At 44.1% G+C, this 20,893-nt stretch overlaps 1 protein-coding gene across 1 annotated transcript in view; it reads right to left on the reverse strand.

Moving 5' to 3' along the window:
- The window catches only part of PAWR (pro-apoptotic WT1 regulator), a 344,709-nt gene that overhangs the window by 57,133 nt on the left and 266,683 nt on the right, over positions 1 to 20,893 (reverse strand). The gene's annotated exons all lie outside the window — the stretch shown is intronic.

Here is a 20,893-nt window from a genome sequence, read left to right on the forward strand (position 1 = left end):
CTTAAGTCCGTCTTCAACAAGGCTAAAAAGAACCTGAGCGACTCAAGCAGGAATAACTAGCAGTAAGGAAAAAAACATTTACTTAGAAAACCCCATGGACCAAAGAAACCAAGGCAAGAGAAAAGGCAAGGAAGACCTCACGCTCAACTCCATGCCAGCAAGATCGCCAGTCGGAGCAGACGTCAATAAGGTAAAGCAGGAGAACCAATACAATCTCCCTTTGCCCTCCCATTAACGCTCAAGGAGTACTGTGTAAGTGAACGGAAAGCTGGTACCCTTGGACTCCAATGCGGAGGCGGAGTGTTTCATCATTATCTACTCAGCGACTGATTCATGAAAGTCTTATGATGGGAGCCAAATCGCTTCTGAAGTGAAAAAAGCCTTACATCATGACAGAGAACAAGAAAAAGCGTGTAAACTGAGGTTGTTAAGACTTTTTTTATCCAGTTGAGGCACGTCTAATTTTGTTGTTAGGCTCAACACCTGGTTCTTAAAAAAATTCACTGTCCTCCCAGGCCTTGCGTCCTCAAGTATGCTGTGTTGCCTAACGCATATAGAGGGTTAGGGCAAAGGTGGTCGAATTTTTTTTTCTAGAATTGTGAAGGTAACATTAAATTCTGTTCAGATGATATGTGAAAGTTGCAGTTCAAGGAATTTGTGCAGGTAAGCATTCACCCCGAAACCACAAAGCTGCTTGGAAGGAGGACGGTAAACGACCTAGCATATCCACATGAAAGATTTGTATTCTTCTGGTCTACAAGACTATAAAATTCATCTGTTGCTTGTTACAGGCATGTAGATGACTGGAGTGTGGATTCGTGTTAATTCTTTCAAACACGATCAGATGGGATCAACAACGTTGATGTCCAGGTGCCTTCTGTTATTCCCTGTACACTGTGCAACTCCCGATTTGAAAATAATCCCTGGATTTGCAAATCGCAGATGTTCTTCGGCATTCTAAGTGATGCTGTTGTGCACTACTCAATTAGCATTCGCTCAATTGGGGACCCAGAGAGTTTGAGTTCACTGTGAAATCAATTAAGTGCTAAACACTATCCTAGTAATAGAATCCAACAGATCTCTTTACAGGCCTATCGAGTGATCTCCTTTTATTCATTAAAAAAAGAAAGGAACAAAAAGAGGAATGCTGGTACCACGGACAAGAAAAGGCTTGGAATTTGCTTTTGGGTTTTGATTGTGCGCTGGTGAGAAGCCCGTAGGTCTGCGGTCACCTAAGATATGCAGAACATTTCTGGCATGCAACCAGGTGCACCCAGGACCCCTTTCAAAGGTTACAATGCGCGCAGGCTACTTCTCTCATGTACTTGTACAAAGCGGAGCTTTTACAGTAGTGGAAAAAGAAATGCAAGGGCACCGGTACCTTCATAATCAAATATCAACAACAAAGAACGGCGGCAAGCAATTGCTCATTAAAACAGTTTGCAACAAGTACATCTCCCTCTAACAAAGACAACACACGGCAGCAGGAGGGCTTTTCTTTGTGAAAATAAAATAGCGTCAGTGCACAATTGTTTTACAGCTTGTAAATCAGTATCAAACCTATCCTTAGATATGTGAATATAGGCGTTAATAAAGCGTTAAGGAGGCACGATGTACCTAGTGCTATGGGAAGAAATGTTGTTTGCATCACACCTGGTACCGGAATGCCAGATCCAGTAGCAGTTGTATTAAAAAGGATAGAAAATGAAAACAATTCCATGATGAATCCATGTGAGACATACTATATTGAGATCTTGCAACTCTATAAAGGCTTCAATAGCTTTCTGAAAACAGCGCGGGCCATGTAAACCTGATAGTTGAATGTAACCCAATTCATTTCTGCTTTACACCCCCTTTCTTCGTTTTCAGTGTATCTTGAACGACTGAGTTAAAACCTCAACTCAGCTTTGGCAAAGTAAATCTGCAGTCAAAGCTGGTGTGTTTCTGTGCTACTATAAACAAAGCATTTTTTGCAACACAGACGGAGTTGTGAACCTTGTTGAGAAAGGGTATCTGTAACAACGCATTAACTGCAGTAGATGACATGTATTTTATCTTATTTGTTGAGCACACGTTCCCTAACTGCTCCATGGCTGAGATTTTTCTTAAACCGCAACAAATCAGTGACAGCTTTCAGATGACACAGCAGAGATTTCTACTGCTTGGGATACAACACAAAACAAGCATTTGCAATGCAATGGTCTCGGCATCATTAAAGGTAGAGCAATTGGCATTGCTCATGACATTTCTTTTTTTTCTTTAAATCATAAATAAATGGCATTGTCATTTACATTGCCAATACACACCACTCTGCACCTGCACTCACTGCTCTGCACACTCACTACTCTGCACACTCACTACTCTGCACACTCACTACTCTGCACACTCACTACTCTGCACACTCACTACTCTGCACACTCACTACTCTGCACACTCACTACTCTGCACACTCACTACTCTGCACACTCACTACTCTGCACACTCACTACTCTGCACACTCACTACTCTGCACACTCACTACTCTGCACACTCACTACTCTGCACACTCACTACTCTGCACTCACTACTCTGCACTCACTACTCTGCACTCTGCACTCACTACTCTGCACTCACTACTCTGCACTCACTACTCTGCACTCACTACTCTGCACTCACTACTCTGCATGTATGACTCTGCTCTGTATGTCTGCGTGTCCGGAGGGCCTTTGACCGGTGAGCGGAGCGGGGGGGGGGGGGGGGGGGGGAGAGAATGCCTGTATGTCTGCGTGTGTGTGTGCGCGACGGCGGAGGGGTGGGGGGCGGGGTGCGACGGCGGAGGGGAGGGGTGCGACAACGGAGGGGTGGGGGGGGATGCTCGGTGCACGTGTGTGTGTGTGTGTGTATGCATGCGACGCTGGGTTCGCTGTATGTGTGGGTGCGTGCGTGCATGAGCGCTCGTGTGTGTCTGTCGCTGTTTCTGCGCATGCGCGTGTGGTGTAACTGCTTCCCAGGAGACAGCAGCTGAGCGCGTTCGCGAGCGCGTGGCCAGCGGAAATCGCCTCCTTGAGGCAATGCGCGTGACCAAGGCTGTCTCCTGGGAAGCATCGTCCCTGACATAAGATCTCGGCGGAGACGCGCTTACGCGCGTCTTTTAGCCGAGACCTAAAAAATAGACGGCACCCTTTTCCTTTTCATGCGAAAGTTAGACACTTGAAGTAGCAGTGAGTTTGTTCAAAGTGGCGCCATTGGTAGATGGCAACAAATGAGTTTCTTTTCAGAAACAGGCTGACCCATGAATCGTGCAGTGTGTATGGTACGCAGCCCTCACCATAATGTATAGTTGTTACCGGTCTGTGTAGTTTTGCAGCTTGAAGAATTTTCTAGATTCAGAAGCTGTGCATTATTCCGCTATCAAGTAATTGGGTCCTGAATTCTCCCCAACTTCTTAGTCCTTTTTCTACCTTTATTTTATGCTCTTGGTGGGTGTCGACATACCTCCATTTGGTGTCCCCTAGTGACGTCACTGTGCCACCCCCGGAAACGCCAACCTTTGGTCGCCCTCTTTAGATTCTTTTTTCTCGTCATTGCGTCCGAATGCTTGCTGAAGGCTGTCAAACACTTGGAAGAAGAAGTTGATAGAAGTTCTGGAGAAGATCGCTGAAAGTTAGATTTCCTCACAAGAACAGTGGCAAGATGGATTTTGAATTAAGAGTCATCAACCCAGCAGCAGCATTCTGAATAACCCGTTTTTTTTATGGGAAGCAGTGGAGTGAGTGTGAGAAAGCGTTAACGCTAGTGCTCAGCCAGAGCATGTTCTCAAAGTGTAGTCTCGAACCAACCAGTACCCTGACGGCAGCCAGAAGCATACTGGTCAACTTTTGAAACCACAAAGAGTGAGATCTATGCCCTTGCACAACTACAGTTTTACACAGAGGGAGGTCTTCTCGAGGAATTTTTGTAAATTGCGGGAAATGCAGCATTCTAAAGCACACTTGACATTAACGTAGGTCAAAACTTATAGTATGAAGAGCACTGTCCAGTGTAACTTGTAGCAAACACTGTGAGAAATGGTGCACTTATTTGGCCAGTAGCATTAATCATAAATAATATGGCTTAAAGACTACTTTGCAGCAGCTGCTTTGGGCTATCACCTCCAAAGAAAATTCTGTAAGTGTGGAAATTTGTTTATTCTAAATCACAGTACCAATAACTTTGGTCAGAAGTAGAGAGAGGTTAAAAACACAAATTTACTTGGTTACTGGCCTCATCTATCGATCAGGTTCTCTGAAGTTTCTGAGGTTCACATATGAGTGGCTTTAACAGGGCAGGTTTGTTTGCCTAGAGATACTCCTAGTCCGGTTATCCCACTATATATTTAGTACGAGCATTTAAAGAAAAAAACCTGGACCTAATGGGACACTTACACATGGACATGTAAACCAGAAAGCTTGGAAACGTAACATTTCTGCAGTTAACGCAAAGGCAAATCCGAAAGGGCCGGACTTTATATGAATATTGTTTAAAGGCATTTTTACACATATGTTGGGGATTAGGGTTTATGTCAAAATGAATATTTAAAGACTTAGGTGTTTCTTAAGCACATCGAATCTGTAGCCACAATCTTGCATGACACCACCCTTTCATGACTCACATGCAAAGAGGCTACTGAATACGAGTATTATGCTCTACATCAACTTCTACATCAAAACCAGACAGTGCTCCCCTCATAAGATGACTTGTATTTAGAGCTGGGCTTCTCCCAGGGTGACTGTGCTCTAAGGAAACCGGGTTGGTGTTCATAAATTCTGGCTGTGAGCATGTAGACCAGAGACGGTAGTAGATAAAACACCTGAGACAGGTGGGAATACTGTGAAATTGTTCCTCGTCTGTGTGTCAAATAGTCACACCACTGAGTACATACGGAGACCAACTGAATCCAAAGACCTGTCACAACCACAATGGGAATAGTTTAACAATCAACAAAAAGCTCTCAAGCTTCCTAGCATCATGAATGAGTACCTCATTGAGTCCAGGTGTTTTGTTTGGCATTTTTGGAGTTCTTGTCCTGTTTATCCCATTACCAAATTAGAGTTACAAGTCCCAGAATGCAAAGCAAGCAATTGGAATGGAAGAACTACCGACCGATGGACCTTACAAATCAGAGCTTTGTCGCTAACAAGTGTCAGCAGGAAGTGGGCTAAAGGATGTAGGGTAGCCAGGAGTACTGGCTCAAAGGACTAATGCACCCGATAAAATAATCTATGTTTGACCACAGGTACAGAGATTCGAATCCTTGGAGATTCACTTAGCCTTTCATCTTACTGAGGGTGATAAAAGACGTACCATTACAATTAGAAAAAAACATAAGAATGTCAAGGAGATTTTTAAACCTCACCTGTAATGGGAAGACGATAGGATGAGGACCTAGCTTGAGGATCTATTAAATTGGTGATGGGGCACCATAAAATAGAAAGCGTAATAGCAATTGAAATAGGGTAAATATGTGCTGTATCAGGTCTGTGGTTCTAACAGACTGCATACCACCATTCCTGAAAAGACAGTTTAGAAAAGTCCTTCCAAAGTCTGGTAATTTATTGAAATGCAACTGCTAAAAGGAAATCAATGATTTTGATGTGGGGTGATATATGTTCCCAATCCGTAGATAAACTCCCTAAGAAAACTGCAATATGTGAGAGGGGTATTTTAGTGTCAAAAAGTGTTAATCTGATTCCAGACTTGTGACCAGAAAGACTGGAAAGGGGCGACCACTCGGTCCCCCCGAACGTATGGTGGAGTACCCCGATCCCCCCGGGAGGCCATCTTGGGCGGGAGGCGAGTCTCGGTTGGTATGCCCGAAGCGGCGTAGCCGGGGCGCGCTTTTTCCCGCCCTGGAGTGGGTTGTCCTAGACACTGAAGCCGCCAGCCACGCCCCCGGAGGCGGGCGGAGGCGGGTTTACGCCCGCCCGAAGACGGATAAAAGGAGCAACAAGCCAAGGAAGCATCCTCTTGTTCCTGTGCTCTGAAGCTGCACCTCCCCGCTGCACGTGAGCTCGAGACGGAACGAAGAGCCAATTTTGAGCGTTGTAATTTTGTTCTTGTTCTTTCAGATATCTTCGTTGGAGAATGCCGGGCAAGAAAGTCGGAAAACGGGTCGGTACCGATCAGATGCTCCGCATGCTTGTAAAGGACATGGCCGAGATGAAAAAGCAGATGGCGGCAATGAACGGGGTTGGAGGCCCGAAGCGAATCGTCGGACCAGCATTGCCGGGAGTAGTCCCCAGCGGGAGAGGCAAGAGGTCCAAGAGGGGGGCACTTGGGGGGGAGGCCCCGGTTCCCGATGCACCGATAGAGGAGCCAATCACGGTTCCGAAGGAGGGGCGACCGATCCCCGTTGTAGTCACCCCCACGAAAGGGGAAGATATGCCTCCCGAGTTGGCTGCACAACTGGCAGCGTGGTTGGGAAAAGAAAGTGAGGGCACCACGGCAGACGACGCCAGGGCAGTAATGAGGCAATTGCGAGAATCTAGAGAGGCTGCGAAGGCACCATCTTCTGTTCCCCCACAGGTTCCGGTGGGTGAGATCGCAGCGGGCACGGGTTCGGCAGCAAGTACAGCTCCTAGTTCAGGTAAGCGGCTATTGCCGATTGCGGGGGAGGGGTCTGTACCCTCACGAAGGGAGAAAGTGGCCCAGCATGTTCCACTCGAAGTTAAGGAAAAGATTTGGGCTGATAAGTATGTGAACATGTTTTCTTTGCTTACCGACCATTACGAGATCGAACATGTGAAGGGCCAAAAAGAGCTTCTGCATCCGAGTGTTTGGCGCGCCAAAATGGCCGCCTTTAAGGTTGATGAGAACATAGGTACCTGGGGCAGGGCGTTTGGCATATTCACCTCAATTATGGGGGAACGAAGGCCTGAGTTGTTGCCCGAGTTGCCCATATATCAGACACGTATCATGGAGTATTCTCAATCATACGAGGGCAATCAGTGGTTTTGCTATGACAATATTTTTAGGAAGGCCAAAGAGCACGACCCAGCTCTGACCTGCGATTGTTATGACTCCATTTCTTGGCAAAAAATGGAGAATTCAGGCATGCTAAAGGTACCATTGTCGGGGGGTAACTGGGGTGAGTCTTCCCGCCAATCCTCTGGGACACCCTTTCGGACGGGTGCAGGTAACGAGCATCACTCGAAGTCGAGTGGCAACGCAGGTAAAAAGGGGATTTGTTGGAATTTTAACAGGGGAAAATGTACAAGGCCCCAAGGGTCATGCAAGTTTAGACACGAATGTGGGGGGTGTGGACAATCTTCCCATCCCGAGACCATGTGCAGAGCCAAGACGGGTGATAACGGTGGTAAGGGAAGCGCCAAACAGGTCTGACATAGTCCGAGGGGCGCCTTTACCTACCCCGGTTGACACCATGGCAATGATTCCTTGGCTCAATGAATACCCGGATCATGTCTCCGCTGGGGTGTTGCGAGACGGGTTTTCGTATGGTTTCCGCATTCCAGTGGGGGATTTTCAGGGTAAAACAAGTTGTAAGAACCAGCTGTCGGTCCTGCAGCATACGGCGGTGGTACAAGTAAAAATTGGGAAAGGGGTGACTCGAGGGAGGGTTGCCGGTCCGTTCGATTCACCACCGGTTGCTAACTTTGTTTGTTCCCCCTTAGGGGTGGTCCCCAAGAAGGACCCGGGTGAGTTTAGGCTAATACATAATTTGTCAGCCCCACGAGGTCTTTCCGTGAATGATGCGATAGACCAGGAAGTGTGTTCGGTGCGGTACGCATCCTTCGATGAGGCCGTCGCCATGTTGAATCGCCTGGGGCCCGAGGCGCTGATGGCAAAATCGGACATCGAGTCAGCGTTCCGGTTGCTCCCGGTACACCCAGACGATCAGCGTCTCCTTGGTTTCATGTTTCAGGGTCGCTATTACATGGATAAATGTATGCCAATGGGATGCTCTATATCTTGTGCTTATTTTGAAAAGTTCAGTTGTTTTCTGCAATGGGTATTCACAAGAAAGACGGGTTTTCAGCATGTTATGCATTACCTCGATGACTTTCTGTTCCTGGGGGCAGCCGGGGATCCAGAATGTGGACAGGCTTTATAAGAATTTTGTGGCTTAATGAATCATTTTGGTGTGCCATTGGCACCAGGTAAGACTGTGGGTCCCTCGACTTCACTCGAGTTTCTTGGGATAGAGCTCGACTCGGAGGAGGGTTGTTTTCGGTTACCCAAAGAAAAGGTGGTAAAATTCAGGGCCTCCCTCGAAACATGTATTCGGGAGACTAAGGTAAACTTGCATCAATTGCAGCAAACGGTGGGCCAGTTGAATTTTGCCCTTAGAGTAATGCCAATGGCCCGCCCCTTTTCCCGCTCGATTGCACAAGCCATGGTCGGTCTTAAGGAAGGACACCACCGCACGAGGCTCTCGGCAGAGATTCGCCAGGACATGCGCATTTGGTTGGCATTCCTGGCGGATTTCAATGGTCGAATTGTCTGGAACAAGCCGGCGGTGTCCTCCGAGGAGCTGGGGCTGTGGACAGATTCTGCGGGGAGTATAGGTTTTGGCGCCATATTCGGTACACAATGGTCGGCTCAAAAATGGCCGTCATGGTGGCACGAGTGCGGGCTGACGAGTAACATTGCTTTTCTGGAACTCTTCCCTATTTTGGTGGCCCTGAAAACATGGCCTGAGGGGTTCCGGGATCACTCTGTGGTGTTCTGGTCCGATAACATGACCGTGGTTGAGTGTATCAATAGTCAGGCAGCACGTTGCAAATGGATTCTGAGACTGCTCAAAGAAATTGTGTTATTGTGTATGCAGTTGAATGTGCTCTGTAGGGCAAGACATGTCCCGGGGGTGCTGAATCAAGCGGCTGATGCGCTTTCTCGTTTCCGTATGCAGGCCTTCTGGGGTTTTCTGCCCACAGCGGACCCGGTGGCGGCACCCTTTCCCGAAGCTCTCTGGTCTCTCGGTGCCCCGAACTACAAAACCTCGTGGGAGAGAGTTTAGCACCCAGGACAAGGAAGGCATACGAAGGGGCGTTCCGTTCCTATTGGTCCTTTTTGGGTTCTGCTAGGGGGGAGCTTTGGGGCCAGGAAGAGCTTGTCGTAAAATTTTTGCTGTCTTTACATCAGGCAGGCAAATCAGTAGCTACGGCCCAGAGGCATTGGGCCGCCATTTCCTTTATGGCAAGGGCTCATGGGATCCAGGACCCGACAGCGTCCTTCGTAGTGCAGAAAGCGCTGCGTGGGTGGCAACGCCTTGAGGGTTGCAGAGTAGATGAGAGGCACCCGATAGGTCTGGATAGGTTGGCCCTGTTATTATCCGTACTCCCTGCGACATGTTCATCCCAGTATGAAACCTTGTTATTCCGGGCCGCGTTTGCGTCTGGTAATTTATTGCGTCTGGTAATTTATTGAAATGCAACTGCTAAAAGGAAATCAATGATTTTGATGTGGGGTGATATATGTTCCCAATCCGTAGATAAACTCCCTAAGAAAACTGCAATATGTGAGAGGGGTATTTTAGTGTCAAAAAGTGTTAATCTGATTCCAGACTTGTGACCAGAAAGACTGAACAAGTAGGCATACAAAAAGCATATGCCTGAGGCCAGTTTGTTGTAAGTGACATGCCCAACAAGTGTCTGGGTGATCCGCTTAAATACGATGGAAAGAGATCAGAGAGAGGAGAAATCTATTATATATAAAAAATGTTTGAGTGGCATTGGCAATCCGTGAGGAAGATCTTATTTTTGTCTAAATTCGTCTCCCAAAAGAAATGGTCCAATTCGTTCCCAGATTATATTCCCTAATCAGCTCTTTATCAAATATTTTATGAATCCATACCAAGTCTACAGGAGTGGCTAAACCTTGGTTCCCTGTTCCTTGGAGCAGAAAACGTATAGACTGTTTATTCAGTCTCCCATCTGCATGATCCTTTTGGTAGGAACTCTACTTCAGGCAACTGCTAATCTTCCCTCATCTGGCCATCGGCATACAATTGAAAAACCTAGCCGATGAGCACCTTGGATCGGCATCCAGGTGGAAGACATGGTGGCAGTGTATGTAAAGATAAGATCAATATGAACCTTTAATCGTCAATATGTTTTTTGTATGTAAATTGAAATTGAACAGTGGAACGTGATGATCTGATATCCTTTTAAATAACATGACTTATACGGTTATATTCAGAAACACCTGAATCCCTATTTTAATCTTTGAGCAGTTGATCAAAATCCTGCAATGATGTCAGAAAGATGGAACTACCTGTTTGGGTGGGGATATAATAGGCTTATAAAATGTAGGTGTTACTGTTACCAGTTTGCTTAAATTTGTTTCATGAAGATTTCAGACTGGTGAACAGAAACCAACAAAATCACTATGTTTCCCTATATACATGCCAGATGGAAGCGATGTAATTTAAATCCTCCATTGAAGCTCTAACCAAAATTTCAGACTGGCAGGTTACCTGCGATATTCAAGGAACATTTAGAACAGCCTTGCAGAGAGTCTATTTGCAAACATTAGGAAGATATACATCCATGCCTCTTAAGTAGCTCAGCCACCTATGGGAAAGGGAATGTAGACTGTGACGGCTAAACTTATTCGCATTTATTAAAATGTAGTTTGCAGCACATTTCAATAAGCAGGAAAGAGGAAACAATCTTTGACTGGCACAAAACAGCTCCCATTTGGAACTTGGTAATTCAAGGCTTTTAAAAAAAAATGTTTTCACTTCTAATGAGTGTATGCTGGTAATAACCACCCACCCCCACCATCTTCATGACTGCTGATCCTACCACATGTATGTATTCTGCAGAATTACCTGTTCTGGCTTCACAAGTAGTTTTTCTGAAATTCTAGGCTGTAATTCATATGCTATAATAAAGAGGAAATACCTTATGAATATCACTATACTCCCTATATGGAAGCGTGTATCATATAGTGGAATGGCACTCAGATCTGAGGAAGGACTACTGGGTCTCACAAATGTTTTCAAAAGACTTTTGTTCTTCCCCCAACTCTATCTGTTAAGAGGGATGCCCGGGAAGCACAGCTATCCGACCATCATAGATGGTGGGAGAATCCCGGTATCAATCAGAATGCTCGAAAACTGCTACAGTTGCTACTGGAGGGTAGTGGAAAGTGACTAAAGAAATTCCAATTTAGGATATGGCCTTGCTGAGTGATTTCAAGGGATTTTGTAGCTGGGACCCAATTGAAATTTCTGAAACAGGTTATGTGTGGGGTGAAGGTTGTCTGAAGTCCTTTGCATGCTTCAATGAAGAGTTAGTCTTAGAAGAGTCCTCAAATTTACATATTTTTAACTAAACCATGCCACATGCTAACACCCTGGCATACTACAGTACATGACAAATGATATCTTATTAAGAGTACAAACTTTTACCAGAGCTACTTTTGAAGAAGGCAACACCACACATATATAAAACTCTGCTCAATAATGTTCCTGGTATGTTCTTGAAAGTAGTGATTATGCTAAAATGTATCACTGGTTAGTGGCTATAAATAAAGGGTTAAAATATATACAGTTAAAGATCTTCTGAAGGGTATGTTAAACAAGAACGTGATTGGTCAATATTAAAATTGCTGACCATGTTCTTTTTGTCTGAGATGGTGTGGAATGGTGGGAAAATTCTTGCACACAGTTTGGGAATGTGCTGGAAGAAAGTAAACTGCTCCAGAACGAAATATATTCTGGCCTCCCTGGGATTCTGTCAGCAATGGACAGACAAAAGATGGCGCTAGTAGCCAATATGCTGCACCTTAACTCCCCAGTACATTGATATGGGACGTGTACTTACCATTTAACAAAATGAAACTCAAAAGGTTGAAGGGAACACCTCACAAGCAGTTGTTTTAGAATATATCCAAATTCAATAGTAAATCTAAGGAAGAGGACTGATATTGCTTTATCAAAAAACACAAGATGTATGCTGTCCAAGAAACACAGAAATGCGCCCCACTTTTTAAGGTGGAATGAATTACTTCTTAATTGCCAGAAGTAAAGGGTCCTAAGGGGAAACCACCAACAAGATTTTTCATTTTTTGGTTAATCATACCCTTAAAGGAAATTAAATTGAAAGTTCAGGTATATTCTACTACCATTTAGTGAGCGACATTGCTTGGATTAGAAGAAGGTGTTTTAAAAATGTGTATTTGAGCAAACAATGGACTGATTATTCACAAGCTCCTTCCTTACCATTTTCAATGTTAAGAAGAAGTATAGAACCACCTAGTTTAGAAGAGTGTTGGTGGGAGGCTGCAATATACAGCCAAATGCTCTTTTCCAACACAGTAGTATTATTAAGCTAGCCAACAAAATATGGTGATGCCAGTGAGGAATACCTCAGTCCTTTTTTTTTTAAAGTTTGAAGGCTTTTCATCAGGGACACACATTAAGGTACAAAAGGTCATTGTAACAAATGGGTTCTCAAGTGAGCATTTCAAACTGTCTGACTACAATACAACATTCAATCAGGCATTACACTTCTAGTAGTATGAGGCTCAACCTCTATCGTGAGAACAAATAGTGTTACCTTGACTAGACAGCAAGTATTAAATGGTCAGGGTGTGTGTCTGGGGGTGTTAGTATGTGACTACTGTCTCAGGGTAGCCATATATCTTTGGCTTTGAATATGGCCAGAAACAGTGATGCATGTAGATCGGATATAGTGCTGCAAAAAACATACGGTCTTTGACCCAGTCTGCTGTCTTGGGATTAGAGGCCCTTTCTCAACATAATGAGACTTGTCTCAAATCACTGAAGACTAGCTCTCTTCTACTTATGCCAGTAACGCCATCCAAGGGAGAGGCCACTAACTTGTGTTGTGTCATAATCCTCAATCTACTATAAACCTTTTCCCAGTATGACTCTCGACCAGGCAAGACCAGGCCAGACTACTTTCCCATTTGATGTACAGAACATAATATGCATTTACGGATTGAATGGATACGTTTTGACTGTGAAGTATCCGATTAGTTTGGAGATATTGTAATTGTATTGTAATTGCATTTATATAGCGTTTATTACCCCTGACGAGGCGTTGAAGCGTTTTTTCGGCGGGTAGCACGCTACTCCGGGACCCATGGAGGATTAGTGTTGAATTAGTATAGTGAAACATGAAAGTACATTTTAAGTGGTGGATAGATTAGTCCGTTATTTGGATATAGAATGATAGCAGAAGGATAGAGGAGGACAAAGGCTTGTATTTATTTATCGCTTGTTGACGCACGCTATTCAGGAAGCCTATAAAGGATTAGTGGTGAATTAATATGGTGAAATATGAGGTAATTTCAGTGGTGGATATTAGTCTGTTCCTTGGCGTGAGAAGGATAGCAGAGGGATAAAAGGGGAAGAAAGATTAGCATTCATTTAGCACTTGTTACACCTGATGGGTGTTGAAGCACTTCTCTGGCGAGTAGCACGCCACTTCGGAACCCGTAAAGCTTTAGTGTTGAAAATTAGTATAGTATAAATATGAAGGAATTTGAGTAATAGATATGTTATTCAGTTATTTGGGCAGTATATTAGTATAGTTGAATATGGAATTTGAGAAGTGAACATGTTAGTCTGTTAATTTTGGTTGAAAAGGATAGTGGAGGGATAAAAGAGTGAAGGATTTTTTTTAGGTCTGAGCAGTAGGAAGAGGCTTTTGGATGAGTAAAAAGGAGTTTTGGAGGGGAGGAGTCAGAGGGGAGAGTTTAGAAAGGTTTGTTTTAGGGGATCAGTGTAGTAAAAAGAGGTGTCAGATGATGCAAGGAGGGGTAGAGCAGGAGAGAGTCTAGAAAGGTTTTTTTGGCGATCATAGTAGTGTTATGGGGTTTGGGATAAATGATAGAGTGGATGTAGAGGATATATTGATAGATGTATAGGATGAGAGATAGGGTAGTGCATTGGAAAGAGTAGTAGAAAGAAGTTTGAGAGGAGTCAGAAGGTTGGGCTAGAAGATATATTGAGCAATGTATAGGCTGAGAAATAGGCTAGTGCATTGGAAATGCTAAATTAGAAGAAAGTGATAACTATATAGATCCGTAAGTACATTGAAAGTATATAGATACATAAAGGAAGTAAGCATATTTAAATTAAATATATTGATAGAGGCACAGGATGAGAAATAGGGTAGTGCATTAGATATGCTTTTTCAGGAGAAAAGTAACAGACATACAGATCCAAGTACATGGAAGGTACATAGATGCACAATGGAAGTATGTACATGTAGACCAAAGATGATTTTTATTTATTGATTCATATTTTTTTTCTTTTCTCTTAACATAATTATTTTACATGTTTTATAAAGTAATACACAAAAATTTCTGTGTGTTTTTGAGTCCAATTGATTTGTTTAAAATCAGGTTTAATTAGTTCGTAGAGAGGTTTAACCCTCTCTGCGTAATTTAGGATGTAAGTTCTTCCGAAATTCAGAAAACCTAGTATGGATTGTAAATTCTTCAGCGTTTTTGGAGCTTGGAGTACAGCGCACTTCTCTAAGAAGTTGTCCGCTAGGCTTTTCCCTTCACTTGATAATTCGTACCCTAAAAACAGTACCGTCAGATGGGCAATTTGGGACTTTTTAAAGTTGAATTTGTAACCCTCTGCTGCGAACCCAAGTATAATGGTGTTCACTCTCTTCAAGTGAGTATCCAAGTCGTCATCTGTGAGATAAATATCATCTACGTAAGATAATGCTTCATCATCATATATTTGTAGTAACTCTGTTACCCTAGCTGAGAATAGTCCTGGGCTGTTCTTGAACCCCTGTGGGAGTCGACAGAATTTTTTCTGTGACCCAAATGCGGAGAAAGCGGTCAAATATCTGCTTTCTGGTGCAATGTTTTGACAAAAGAAACCATTAGAAATGTCTAATGTCGTTTTATATTTTTTCCTAACTATATTATTCATTAGGGCTGCACTATGCGAGTTTTGTACTGCAAAAGTTTTGCAACATGTATTAAGATGTCTGTAGTCCAAAACTAGACGATATGAATTGTCTGGCTTGGAGACAGGAAACAAAGTATTGTTCATTTGAGAGGTGCATGTTTCAATCACCCCCTGGTACTCAAGTTGATCTAAGATCTCCCTGACTTGTTTTTTAGCTTCTTGCTTTATGGGATACTGCCGTTGGGCAGTTGGTTCACTTTTTAATTGGATTTTGTGAGGCGGTGAATCCTCATCCCATCCTACATGATTTTTATATAATGCAGGTGCCTGGGCTACTGCCCATTTCCTTGCATATGTGTATTTTTTATGAATCGGAATGTGATTCGAGAAGGCAGGCATAATCACTTCTTCGCCACGAGGGCACTCCCTGACCAACTCTGGGGGCCAATCTTTTTCAGCTAACAGAATATCATAGCCTTTTGAGAGCTTATCCCAAAATAGACCCTTAATTTTCCTAGTCTTATCACCCTCCATACGCAATGTTATTTCGTATATTTTATGGGGCTCGCTAAGTCTGGTGTCGGCAGTTTCAACCTGAATGTATTCATTCGTGTCCACTGTCTCCAGATGACTCATCAAGATCTTGCGCGCTATACTGATTTCTGCTGCACTGTCCAACATTGTCAATGCCCACTCCCGGTTTTTCAACTGTGTCCTCAGTATTCTCGGCATGGTTGATTACTCTAATACTGGCTACCTTCTTTTTCTGAAATTGATATTTTTTACTCTGAGCAGGTTCCTTGTCTTTGGACTTGGTGTGCTCTCCTGGGTCTGACCGTCCTCTTCTTTCCGAATTCTGTGGAAGAGATCGAGAGGGACGTGTATCAATACTTTGATATCTATCAGGTTTTTTCAGATTATCCCTATTTCTAAGGTTATATCTTTTCTCAGAGGGCTCCCTTTGGGGAGACTGGCGTTCTCGAGTCGGAGTTCTTTCCCTCCGTCGAGGAGACCTTCCTCTGGACTGGAAAACTTTTTCCTTGGGAGTGGATTGTTTATTTCCATCCCAGCTCTTTTTAGGAGTGTTTAAATTATTTTTAATAAATAATTTTTCAGGGTTTTCGAGCAGTTGGGGCTTTACTGGTTTCCCACCCAAGCTGTCTCTACCTAATTCTTCATAGCACTTTTCTATGATTTTTGCTAGCTCAACAGGATCTTTTATAATTGTTTCCTTCAACTTCTGGCGGATCGCCACAGATGCTGCTTCTCCTCTTATGTTGGCTAATAATCTAGCCGAGACCTGCTTGAAGTCTTTCAGTAATTTCATACCTAGATTTAAAGCGGGCTCTGGACCGAATTCATTTTGAATCTGTTTTAGCACTTCTGGTATTACCGCCATAGACGGAACACCGTGTGTTTTTGTGTAAATGGAAGCAAAGACTGTACCCCAAGTGTCACAGTCCTCCACGTGTGGTGCGATTCCCATAGGAAGGCAGATGGTCAAGATTCTGTGTTTCTCAATAGGGGTAGTATCAGGAAATACTGCCTCTATTTGAGTGATTTTCTGTGCTAACCAGAAAGGAATTTGTTCCCGTTTTACGGGTGTTTTACCAAGACATGACTGTATGTTCTGTGGTGTAATTTTATTTGTGTTCCCCTGATGAGGGGTCAGCTGTGGTGTATTAACAGCTGGCTGGACCGTAGCAATCCGCATTACATATTGGACTAATTGCCTATGTATTTTTATTAATGTGTTTAGCTGTACTAACAGCTCTTCTCTAGACATTTTTACAATGTCCGGATGTGGTGTGTAGCTGGCTAGAACCGGCCACGTTGCTCCTGGTCTACCTAGTGGACCGAGCCTAGTTATGTGATCATTGTGTTTTAGGGCGCCATTAAACCAGAGCAGGTGCTCTTGAAATTTAAGTGGAATTTCAATCTCCTCGAAAGGAGCGTACTCTTCCGGAGGTTTCTCTATTTTGTAATAGTGAAACTCTTTTGTTCTAGCGTTTACCGCTGGAAAGTTTATCCATGAATAGAATACCTCTGTCTGCCGATACTCGTGAGCCTCTATCACGAAAATTACTGTACCACCTTGAGGTGTCAGTCCGTTCTTTATAAGTTTTAAAGTTATAGATTTTCTTAAGTGGACCGGGATGATAATAGCATCCGGGTCTGTGTGTTCGGGACCTTGCTGAGTCGCATCTACTGCGGCCCCAGTGGTTCCGTTATTTTCAACTGACATTCTATAAATGCAGTTTTTGCAGGGTAGGTCTCCAAGGAGACAAAGATTAGGTGCACAATATTTTGGAACACTGTATCCTTCAACGTTGAATAAACCAGAGCTTTACATAGGAATCTCTTCCTACTAAGGTCGGGCGGATTTTAACCTTTCACCCACTCCAGACGTCTATTGGAGTATTTACGGGAGAAAGGGGTGTGAAATATGCACGACTGAGTTACTCTAAAAGTCTTGCGTTAGTTTATCGCCTTACCAAACGTTAGGGCGCCATGTAGTGTAGTTCCTAGTTTCCCACTAGGCCCTGCACATTGGAATAACATAAACAGTAGTATCGACGTGGAACTGCAGATATTCCAGGCCTCCACTGACTATGCTAAACTTAATTGGGTTGTGTTACCAACTAGCTCAGAGGTCACTGGAAACTTTCTTCTCTGCATAGGAAGTGATCAGCTTCCTTGGCACAGACAAGAAGGGATTCAGTTTTCCAACAACCGTGCAACATGACAACTTTGCTCCTCAGATCAAGAGTCAATCTCTAGGGTCGTGTGAAACAATAGACATGTATTTCACTCAGTCAGTCTAGTGCAGTTTACTTTCACGAGATGTAGAGAATAGAGAGACGGGCGTTTATCAATAAAGGGTTAGCATTTATTGAACAGTCTTTCTTCTCGTACAAGAGAAATGTATTGCCACAATTGCAATAATTGTTATTATAAAAAGTACGTACAGTAAGATAAGTATTGCGAAATAGAACTGTAACAGCATTGATATGGTTTCTTAGCCATACAATGGTTTAAAAGTAATATAACATATATACAGTCATATATACATTAGGCTAACATACTCAACTGGTGCTTCTAACTACGCCTACCCCAGTGTGCCTGACCTAAGCCTAACACGTGAAAGGGGAGCAAGTAAGTAGCTTTAAGTTAAGTTGGTTTTGCCAAGGTTTGTTTCAAGAATTCTCGTCTAAGGGTTTAGTCAACACCATACCTCTGAATAGAATGATGGAGGATTGGTATCTCCTTCAGGGGTCTCTCTTGATATCCCAGTCACCCGCGAGGGTAAACCGGAAGCGCCGGGACTGGATTTCTCTGCACGAGAAAGGCAGCGGCTTCTCTTTCAGCGCGTCGAGGAAGGAGGGGGGACAGCGTCCGCGGGCAGCTGGAATCTGCTGGATGTCTTCGCAGAGGGACGTCTGTTCAGCTCCTTAAGCGTACTGCACCATAGGTCGCGCTTTAGGGGCGATAATGGTATCAGCAGCTTCACCACCACAGGATAGCAGGCTGCAGCGACAGAGTGCTAGATTTACCAACACAGGGTCATGCGGGCAGCCAGCATCAGTAGCTCGCAGCTCACAACAGCTCACATTGCTTAAGGCAACGTTGGTAATATTTATACCTGACAGGTGCCGGGTTTGACGCAAGTTTGCTGGACATAAGACGTCAATTAAAGATGTCACTAGGAAGTGATAGTTATCAGTTGCTCATTAGAGTTTCATTACTAATCAAAACATAGCAAGCGGGGATTTCCAGGTTTGCTAAGTTTTTATCTTGTTGAAGAACTCGGAGTGTTATCTAGGAATATCAGATAGTGACTACTGCTCTGTCATTGCACTAATTGGTCGCAAAGGAAGTGGCAGAGGGAACTATGCTGGAATGTGGCTCTGTTCGTGTGAGGCCAGAGATGACTTTTCAGAAAATCGCACTTGAACGGTTATGCCAATATAGGGAATAAATGGATTTATAGCCGAATAGGGGCATAAGGTCACAGTATCGATCAGGAACCTAGATAAACACGCAACACTCCCTCACGTTTGCTTTGCTGACGACCGCGCCTCACCGCCGCAGGTCCTCACTGTCTGGCCGCCGATCCTCACCGCCTGTCCGCCGGTCATGTCTGCTGCTCCCCGCGCTGATGTCCGCGGCTCCTCGTCAGTGCCCCGCGCTGATCTCCACTCCTCGTCAGTGCTCCTCCCCGCGCTGAACTACGCCGCTCCTGTACGCCGCTCCTCGCGTGTACGTCGCTCCTGACATCAGCATGCACGTCGCGGCCGGCGCTACTTTCAAAGGACTACTTTTTTTTTTAACTTATAATTTTGTAATACTAAATTTATGTAGCCTATGTCCATCTGCACACCCTGAGGATTCCAACGAATCATCGGGTGTGTGGATTGGCGCTGTGGTTCCCGAGTTTACCCGCCTCAAAGCCTGAAATTTCTCCCTTTATAATAGTAGTATAGATATATATATATATATATATATATATATCTCACTGAAGCCGCAGTTGAGTAGCAGCAGTTATTCCTCGCTCCTTCCACAGCACATACGGACACGGATATATACACACACATACATATATACACACACACATTACCCACATACTTAAAGGTCTGGCAAAGGGTTCATCGAATGCTCAAGTCAACAAAGTTAACTCCAGGTGCCAACATTATGTGATGGTTATATGGACGGCTCCTCCACCAGGATTCTCTGTAAAGCACAAGAGCAAACTGCGTACAGCACTAGGCTGGAAAACATGCAACTGTTTCAGTTCTGAACACTGTAAACTGTTTTCTCAGTACTTGTAATTGTTTCAGGATTCAAGTATCTCTCATGAACATATCACACACAGTTTGCTAAATAAAAACAGACACAGCCCTAGTCCTTAGTTTTGTAACAAAGTGAACAAATAAGCATTGCCAGATGGCAGGCAACTGCATCACAAATCCTATCAAGATAAAAGCATGGGTTCACATGTGTAAATTCTCAACAGGAGGTGGGGCGAGGTAGACTAGAAACAGTAACATGTAATACGAATAACGACAGCCACTGGTTAGCTGGGTTGGGAGTAATAAGTGGGTGCAGGAAATCAGGGGCGTCGTGAAGCCCCCGCTTTGGCAGCTACAGCGGGAGTGGGGCTCTTTTTGGGCCCCTTCTGTCTGCAACTCATCAGACAATCTCTCAAAATTAACGCTATGCCGAAATACACATTAACAGAAGAGCAACCGGGGTCAAATGAAAAACAAAAGGAGTGAATGCAGAAAAAAAATAAAGAAGGATTATTGAATAGAAGGAAGGTGAAAGGAAGGAGGGAGGGAAGGATTGAGGGGCGAGTAGGTGAATAAATGAGTGGGTGGATGAATAGGTGAAAGTGAGTTAATGGATAGGTGGCTAGACAGGTGAATAGATACGTCAAAGGATGACAGAGTAAAGGGATGGGTACGTGGGTTGACAGGTGAAAGACGTACAGTGAAGGGATGGAAGGATGAGTGGGTTAAACCTTGAGTGAATGGATCGTAGATTGTGTAGTTGATTGAAAGAATGGATGAGTGGCAGAGTGGATGGAAGGAAAATGGGTGGATGGCCTGACGAATAGATGAATTGATGGTAGGGTGGATGGATGGCAGAGTGAATGGAAGAATGCATGAATGGATGGATGTCTGAGTGGATGGATGGAACATTATTGGATTGATGGAATGAGGACAGATTGAATGATGCATGAAAGAATGAATGGTTGTAAGAATGTAAAGATGAGATAGAGGATATCAGCAAGTGGATAGAAGGATAAAGGGTGAATGTATAGGTGCCTGGATGGAAGAGACAGGGGAGCTCTTCTAGGGAGGAGTCTGCTAACTTGCTTTGTCATCCGTGCTTTTATGTCAAGGTGGGGGGGTACTTTAATTTTCTGCCTACTCCCTTGCAGGGAATCATCGCACAAGTGAAAGCAAAGATGAAATAGCCGAAGATTACGCAGTCTCGGCTGGCGGT

The sequence above is a fragment of the Lissotriton vulgaris genome, chromosome 1_1 (genome assembly GCF_964263255.1).
Source record: "Lissotriton vulgaris chromosome 1_1, aLisVul1.2, whole genome shotgun sequence".
Lineage (NCBI taxonomy): Eukaryota > Metazoa > Chordata > Amphibia > Caudata > Salamandridae > Lissotriton > Lissotriton vulgaris.